This window comes from Podarcis erhardii, assembly GCF_964252035.2.
Source record: "Podarcis erhardii genome assembly, chromosome: W".
NCBI lineage: Eukaryota > Metazoa > Chordata > Lepidosauria > Squamata > Lacertidae > Podarcis > Podarcis erhardii.
In genome coordinates, this window is record NC_138506.1 from 19,878,084 (window position 1) to 19,886,426 (window position 8,343).

The window sequence follows — 8,343 nt, forward strand, 5'->3', positions numbered from 1 at the left end:
TTTTTCATCTGGCGACATATTTTTAACTAATAGTTTTGTCTTGTTTAAATTCATTTTGAACCCTGCAACTTTACCGTAGCCATAGATTATTTCCAACGCCTTTCTTAAACTCTGTTTTGCTTGCTCCGTAGTTATAATTAAATCGTCAGCAAATGCCCTCATTTTGTAACTTCTATTTCCCAGCATAATCCCTTTTATTTCTTTTTCTTCCCTAATTTGTTTACATAAAACTTCCAATGTTAATATGAAAATTAAGGGGGATAGTGGGCAACCTTGTCTGACCCCTTTACTGATTTCACACTCCTGTGATAAATTTCCATTGATTATGATTTTCGCTTTTTGTTTTGATTATATTGCTTCAATCCCTTTTATATACTGTATACCAAAATCCATATGGTGTAATAGACCTTTCATAAATTTCCAGGATACCCTGTCGAAAGCTTTTTCTGCATCTATAGCCATTAAGACTGCCTTCTTTTCTATTCTTAAGTCTAAATACGCTAATCAGTTTATAATGTTTCTAGTGTTGCTATAAATGTGCCTCCCGGGCAAAAAGCCAGCTTGGTCATTGTGTATCATCATCTGGAAGACTTTCTTTGATCTTTCGGCTAAAATATTTGCATATAATTTATAATCGTAATTTAGAAGTGCGATAGGCCTATAGTTGTTAATAAGTAGATTGTCCGTTCCCTGTTTTGGAATTAATGCAATAAGGCTGTCTTTCCAAGAATCCGGCATGGTTCCGTCTTTAAAGATGTTGTTCATGATACTTCTTAATGGGTCAGACAGTAAGTCCTCAATTTTTTTATAATATATTGCCGGTAGGCCGTCTGGCCCTGGTGGCTTTCCTATCTTTGCTTCCTTAATTGCTCTTTGAATTTCGTACGATGTAATAGGGGCATTCAACAGTTCTTTTTGTTCTTTAGTAAGTTTCGGAAGACTGTTCTGTTCTAAATGTTCTTTAACTTCTTCTGTTGTTTCATTTCCTTCCTTATAGATTTCTCTAAAGAATTCGAGAAATCGTTTCTCTATTTCTTTAGGGTTGTTTATTATTTTGCCTTTGCACTTAACTCTATTTATAAGCCTTTCTGCCTCTCTCTTCTTTAATTGCCATGCTAATAACCAGGCTCAGGTTCTGTTTCAGGCTGTGTCTCTGTTTCAGGCTCCGGCGCTGTATCAACCACTGTTGCAGACTCAGGCTGTGGCACTATGGCTGTAGCTGTGGCTCTGGTTCTGTTTCAGGCTCTGGCACTGTATCAAGCACGGTTTCAGGCTCAGGCTCAGGCTCAGGCTCAGGCTCAGGCTTCTGTTCTTTATTAGGCTTTGTCTCAGTCTTTGGCTCTAGCACTTATTCTAGCTCTATTTCAGGCTCGGCCTGTGTGTCAGCCTTTGTCTCTGTTTCACGCTGTTTCAGGCTCCGACGCTGTTTCAAGCCCTGTATCTGCCTCTGCCTCTGTTTCTGGCTCTGGCACTCTATCAAGCACTGTTTCTGGCTCTGGCTCTCTTTCAGGCTCTGGTTCTGAATTAGGGTTTTGTTCTGGCTCTGGCTGTGTCTCTGGATCTGGCTGTGTCTCTGCTTCAGGCTCCTACGCTGTATCAAGCACTGTATCAGGCTCTGCCTCTCCCTCTGCCCCTGGCTACGTTTAAGCGTCAGGCTCAGTTTCAGACAGTGTCTCTGTTTCAGGATCCAGCACTCTATCAAGCACTATTTCAGACTCAGGCTGTGGATCTCGGCTGTGGCTGTGGATCTTGGCTGTGGCTCTAGGCTCCGTCTGTGGCTCCGTCTGTGGCTCTGGCTCTCTTTCAGGGTCTGGTTCTGAATGAAGATCTGGTTCTGACTCTGATTCAGGGTCTCATGATGGCTCTTCCTCTGCCTCTGTTTCAGGCTCAGGCTCAGGCTCTGGCCCAGCTATGTTTCTGGCTCTGGCTTCTTCTCTTTTTTAGGCTCTGTTTCAATCTTTGGCTCAGGCACTTATTCTAGCTCTATTTCAGGCTCGGCCTGTGTGTCAGGCTTTGTCTCTCTTTCACGCTGTTTCTCTGTTTCAGGCTACGTAGATGTCAAATTGAGCTCCTCCGAGGAAAAGAGGGGATGTAAATGCACTTAATGAATGAATAAATAACATCCGACCAGGGTGTTGTGTTGGAATGTGTGCCCCTCCTCTTTCGTTCCCTTTTTCGTGCGCCCATTTGCTCCACGCAGAATAATAGAAGAACTTAAGAAGGGGGTTTAAAATCCTTAACTGAGGGTGATTTTGCCTTTTTTTACGTGAAACTCTGGGATCGCAGGAAGAGAATCTTCCGGGGGAACTTTTACTTTCGTTTTAAAAAGAACTGCGTAGTCATTTTTTAAAATTTTGTTGGGGATATCTTCAGTCTGGTTTTTGTTTTTCTTTCTTCTTATGCCAAAAAGCAGCATGTTAAGGAGCTGCTAAGCCCAAGCTGGATGTAAGACATTTGAAGTTCTTATTTTTATTTACTCCTTTTTTTTTCTTGGGAAGAGCCGAGCTAAGAGGAACGATTGTTTACCCACTCCCCCCCCCCCCGCCTCTGGTATCTGAGGAGTGGATTATTAGGAGATTTGGAAAGATTGCCACGTTATTCTATTTGAATGCCAGATGGTGTTCTCTGGGGATATATAAATTGATTTAAAGGTTCTTCCCCTTCTTTGGTTTTCTTCAGTTTTTTGCAGCCTGCCGGCTGTTTGTCCTGTGAAGTGGATTAAGTGGGGTGGTTTTATTTTATTTCCCCCCTCCCTTTTTAATTTTTGTGATTTTTCTATTTTTTTCTGGATTTTCCCCTTTTGCTTCTCCCTTTCGCCCCCTCCCCTTTCCCCCTTCCCTCTTAGTGGATATAACTAATGTGATGGTTCTAGGGGTTGCTCGTGCGTAAACCGGCGCCACACCTGGCTGGGTTGCCTGAGTGAACCTTTTCTGTCCAGACAGCCACTCGCCCGTGGCTGTCTCAATCGCTGGCAGAATCCGTCAATGGGCGTTTCTTGAACTTCTTCCAGCAAAGAAGCTCTTTGACGCCTAGTCTCCGCCTACTCTCCCTGCGTGGAAGCCTTCTGCGCAAGGAGGGTGTGGGCAGCGGAGGACCCGTGCTCTCCCCGCTGGTCCCCGGCGAGGAGTCATGGGACCACCTCGCCGATTCCCCCATCTGCCCCCCTTCTCCACTGGTGCTACACTGATTTCCTTCCCCAGAAGATGGGCTGCTTCTCCCCATCCCGGGACGCTCTCCGGAATCCCTCTGGAGCCCTCTCTCTCCCTCTGGCTCCGATGGCAGTTCCCTGACATCTAATTACTATCCTGTTGGAATTTTGAGACTTGTTGGATAAGTTTAGCCAAGCAAGTGGCACAAGTGGGCAATAGGGGCAGTACAGGATTCCTTTTGGTGTACCGACCTCCCCGCTGCACCAAGGATTCCCTGCCCGAGCTGCTTCAGGTTGTGGCGGATGTTCTCCTGGAGACACCTAGCTTGGTCGTCCTAGGGGATTTTAACATCCATGCCGACACGACTTTACAAGGGGCCGCTCGGGACTTCGTGGAAAGCATGGCCTCCATGGGGCTGTCCCTGAATAAGTCTGGCCCAACCCATAGCCGCGGACATGCCTTGGACCTGGTGTTTACCTCTACGGATGTTGGTGATCTGACACTAAGTAAAAGCGAAACGAAAGAAGTGCCATGGTCAGATCACTTCCTGGTGCAACTGGACTTCTCTGCGACCCACCCCCTCTGCAGGGAGGTGGGACCAATTCGGATGGTCCGCCCCCGCCACTTAATGGATCCAAATGGTTTCCAGAGAGTGGTAGGGGATGCTTTATCCCATGTTGTCAGGGAACTGCCATCGGAGAGACAGGTGGTGGACAGGCTCCAGGAGAATAGGAGAGAATCTGCAGCAGAAGAGGGAACCAGCAGGGGGAGTGCAGGAGTCACAGCGGAGGGGAGGCTCTGGGATGCTTCCAGTGAGAGTAGTGGAGAGGTAACGGGACCCCCGTTGGGAACTCCCACCCTTCGCCGGAAACTGTCACGCAGAGAGTCACGAAGGCGCATGTCCGTCAAACAGCTTTTATGTTGGCGTAAATTCCGTAGACGCCCACTGTCAGATTCTACCAGCGACTGACGGAGTCATGCTTTGGGGGCTCCGTTAGTGCATCGGTTTGGATGACCAGCCAAACCCCAGAGGGATCTAGCTTTTACGCACAAGCAGCTCATTATCCCATCACAGCAATCTGACAGACTTTGAAAGCAGCTTGTGCAAGCAGAAGGCATCATGAGCGAACCAGCCAGAACCGGAGGAGCAGGAGCTGGAGCTGGAGCAAGTCCAAGCCTGGAACAAAGGTACAGGGCGTTGGAGGTCCAGCTGGCGCTGCAAACGGCGAGGCTCGAGGAGAGGAGGGCTCAAGATGCAGATAAGGGGAAGACCACCCCACTTGCCAGACGGGTGCCTGGACTGGTGCAGAAATTTGGGGGGGATCCCCGGAACTATCAAGCCTTTAGGACAGAGATGCAATATGCTCTCAATCTACTGTTTGATGACTTCCCCGACGAGAACTCTAGAGTGGCGTACGTGATTGGCCATCTAGAGGGAGGGGCGAAGGACTGGGTTCGGCCCCTGATGGCAGCCGATAATGAAATCTTAAAGGACACAATGAAGTTTTTTCGCGCCATGGACTTGATGTTTTCCAGCGAGATCGAGCAGGGAGTGGTGCGCAGGCAGTTAATGGCGTGTAAACAGGGGAGCCGATCTGTACGTGAGTACTGGACTGAGTTCACCATGCTGATTCATAGACTTGGGTGGGACCTTGCTAGTGAACCTATTCAAATGCTGTTTGAAGAAGGTCTCTCTCCGGCAGTGAAAGATGAACTTTCCCGGGCGCCTAGGGCGGAGTCTATGGATCAGCTGACTAAATCAGCGCTGTCCATAGGAGCACGCCAGGAGGCTAGAGCTATGGAAAAGCGGGAAGGAAAGGGGGAACGTTGGAAGGACTTCCGCATTCCAGAGATTCCGGAGCAGCCTTTCCCGCCAGCAGAGCCGATGGAACTTGGAACAGCGCGCGCGCGCGCAGTTTCAAACACCAGTGAAGGGCGGAAGAAGGAGGGAAAGAGCGGCAAGAGATGCTATCTCTGCCAACAGCCAGGTCACTTTGCCAGAGTCTGTCCGCAAAGGAAGGAATGGCAAGGGATGGCGGGAACTGTTGGGGGGAAGGAGGAAGAAGAAATCACGGAGCAAGTAAAAGCCAACGCCTGGTTGCCAACATCAGGGCACAGCAGCCAGGCCAGGGAGTAATGAATGTGCCCACGCCGGAACCTCCAAGACCAGCGCTTGTGATAGAGGTGTTGCTGGAACTGGCAAACGGACACCCACTGAAGATAAAAGCGCTATTGGATTCAGGTAGCTCATGTAATTTCATGAGCAAAGAGTTTGCAGCTGAACACCAGATACAGACTATCCCATTGAGTAAGCCTTTGCAGGTTACCACGATTGATGGGAGGGAGCTGTTGGGAGGAGAAGTGAGCCAACAGACTGTACCAATGATAATGAGGGTGGCACGACACACCGAACTGATAGCGTTTAACGTAGCCACCTTGGGAGGAGCTCCTATTATCTTGGGTATGAGCTGGCTGGCGCTACACGATCCGCTAGTAGGCTGGCATCAGAGAGTGGTTTCCTTTGGATCAGCACATTGCCTAGAACACTGCAAGGAGGGAGAGGCTCAGGCAGGCGCCAGGGCCACTCTAGCAGGGATGGAAGTGATGGACAAGGGGAGGGTGCCACCACAATACGCTGACTTGATTGACGTATTCAGCGAAAAAGAAGCAGATAAACTGCCCCCGCACAGACCCTTTGATTGTCAAATTACCTTACTCCCAGGAGCACAATTGCCAGTGGGCAAGCTGTATGCAATGTCAGACAGTGAGATGCAGGAGTTAAGGGAGTTCATTGACAAGAATCTCAAGCGAGGTTTCATCAGAGAGTCACGAGCGGTGGGGGGCAGCCCAGTGTTCTTTGTGGACAAAAAAAACACGGGCAAGCCCAGGCTTGTATGTGATTTCAGGGCCCTAAATGCAGTGTCAGAACCAGTGACTTTCCCTATGCCTAGAATTGATGACATTCTAACACGGGTGAGAAAAGGGAAAATTTTTACCAAGCTGGACCTTAGGGGGGCATATAACTTGATACGTGTGAGAAAGGGGGATGAGTGGAAGACCACTATGTTCACCCCCTTGGGGGCCTTTGAGTACCTCGTTATGCCTTTCGGATTACAAGCGGGCTCCGCCTGCTTTCAATCATTCATGAATCACGTCCTGGGGCCACTGCTCTACAAGAACTGCGTAGCGTTCTTAGATGACGTCCTGGTGTACTCAGACAATGAGGAGCAGCATGTGCGAGATGTAAGAGAGGTACTGAGCAAGCTGCGAGAAAACCGGCTGTGGGTGAAACTGGAGAAGTGTCAGTTTCATACCAAGGAGGTGGAATTCCTGGGGTACCGGTTGTCTGACAAGGGATTAGCCATGGATCCCAGCAAGGTTCAAGCGGTACTGGAATGGAAAACACCAAAGACCAAGAAGGACATGCAAAGGTTCCTGGGCTTCGGAAACTTCTATAGGAAGTTCATCAAAAACTTTGCCCATTTAACAGCGCCCATCACGGATTGTCTTAGTAGCAAAAAGAAATTTGTTTGGACGGGAGAAGCGCAGAGGGCGTTCGAACGCTTAAAGCAGGCGTTTGCGTCGGAAGAGCAACTTTGGCACGTGGATCTACAACAACCAATGAGAGTGGAGACTGACGCGTCAGACCGAGCGGTGGGGGCCGTTCTTCTCCAGCCGGGAAAAGATACGTCTGAATGGAGACCGTGTGCATTCTTCTCGCGGAAGTTGAACAAATCGGAGAGGAACTACACAGTGTACGACCGAGAACTGCTCGCCATTCATGAAGCATTCCGGAAATGGCGGCACTTGCTGATTGGGGCGCAGCACAAGGTTCAAGTCCGAACTGACCACAAAAATCTGGAATACTGGAGAACAGCCCGAGTGCTGAACCAGAGACAAGTGAGATGGGCCCAGGAGTTCTCCAAATTCCACTTTGAGATTCGTTACGTGCCCGGCTCCGAGAACGTGAGGGCGGACGCTCTTTCCAGGAAACCTGAGTACTTAGAGGGGGAGGGAGTGCCTGAGGCAAGGCATGTAATCCCTGAAGACCTCTGGGTGTGTGGGGCGGCATTGGTGGGGCAGAGGGAACTGATAGAGGGTACGGAGAACGATGAATACGCCCAAGAGAAACTCAGAGAGCTCCGGAGGACAGAGGAGAACACAGGGGGGTTCGAAGAAAAGAACGGGGCGTTGTATTACAAAGGGGCACTGTACATACCCGACGGGGAACTGAGGGGCAGAGTACTCAAGCAGTTGCATGACAGCCCCACAGCGGGACATTTTGGACAGCACAAAACCATGTGGTTGGTTACCAGGGAGTTTTGGTGGCCCAAGGTGAGGGAGGACGTACGGGAATATGTCAGGGGTTGCGACAGGTGCCAGCGAGCGAAAGGAGAGAGGGTGGCGCCAGCGGGGCTATTACAACCCTTACCCACGCCCGAAAGGCCATGGGAGGCAGTATCCATAGATTTTATGACGGACCTGCCAAAATCCAAAGGCAAAACAGCTGTCATGGTGGTGGTAGATCAATTAACCAAGATGTGTCATTTTATAGCTTGTTCACATGCAGTCACAGCGGAGGAAACCGCCAAGTTGTTTGTAGAACATATTTTTAAGTTGCATGGCGCCCCCTTGAGGGTTTTGAGCGACAGAGGGAAACAATTTACTTCCAGGTTCTGGAGGAAACTTATGAGCTTACTGCACGTAGAACTCAATTTCTCAACTGCCCGGCACCCAGAAACCAATGGGCAAGCGGAAAGGGCAAATGGGATTTTACAACAATACCTGAGGTGTTATGTAAAAGACAGAGAAAATGATTGGGTGGATAAGTTACCTCTAGCAGAATTTGCCTACAACAACGCGGAGAACGTGTCCACAGGGATGAGTCCCTTCCTGGCAAATTATGGGTGTCACCCCCAGGCATTCCCAGGAGAGGGAGGGGAGAGGTGGAGCGTGCCGGCGGCGGAATATTTTTTTGAAGAGATGGAGGCGATCCACCGTCAGCTTCAACTTAACTTAGAGAAAGCCAAGGAAGAATATAAGAAGCAAGCAGACAGAAATAGGAGGGAAGGTGAAACTATAAGGGTGGGGGACCGGGTGTGGTTGTCCACCCAAGGGCTACCGTTCAAGGGCGGGAGTAAGAAATTGAGGCCCAAAAGATTGGGACCCTTTGAGGTCATACAGCAGGTCAACC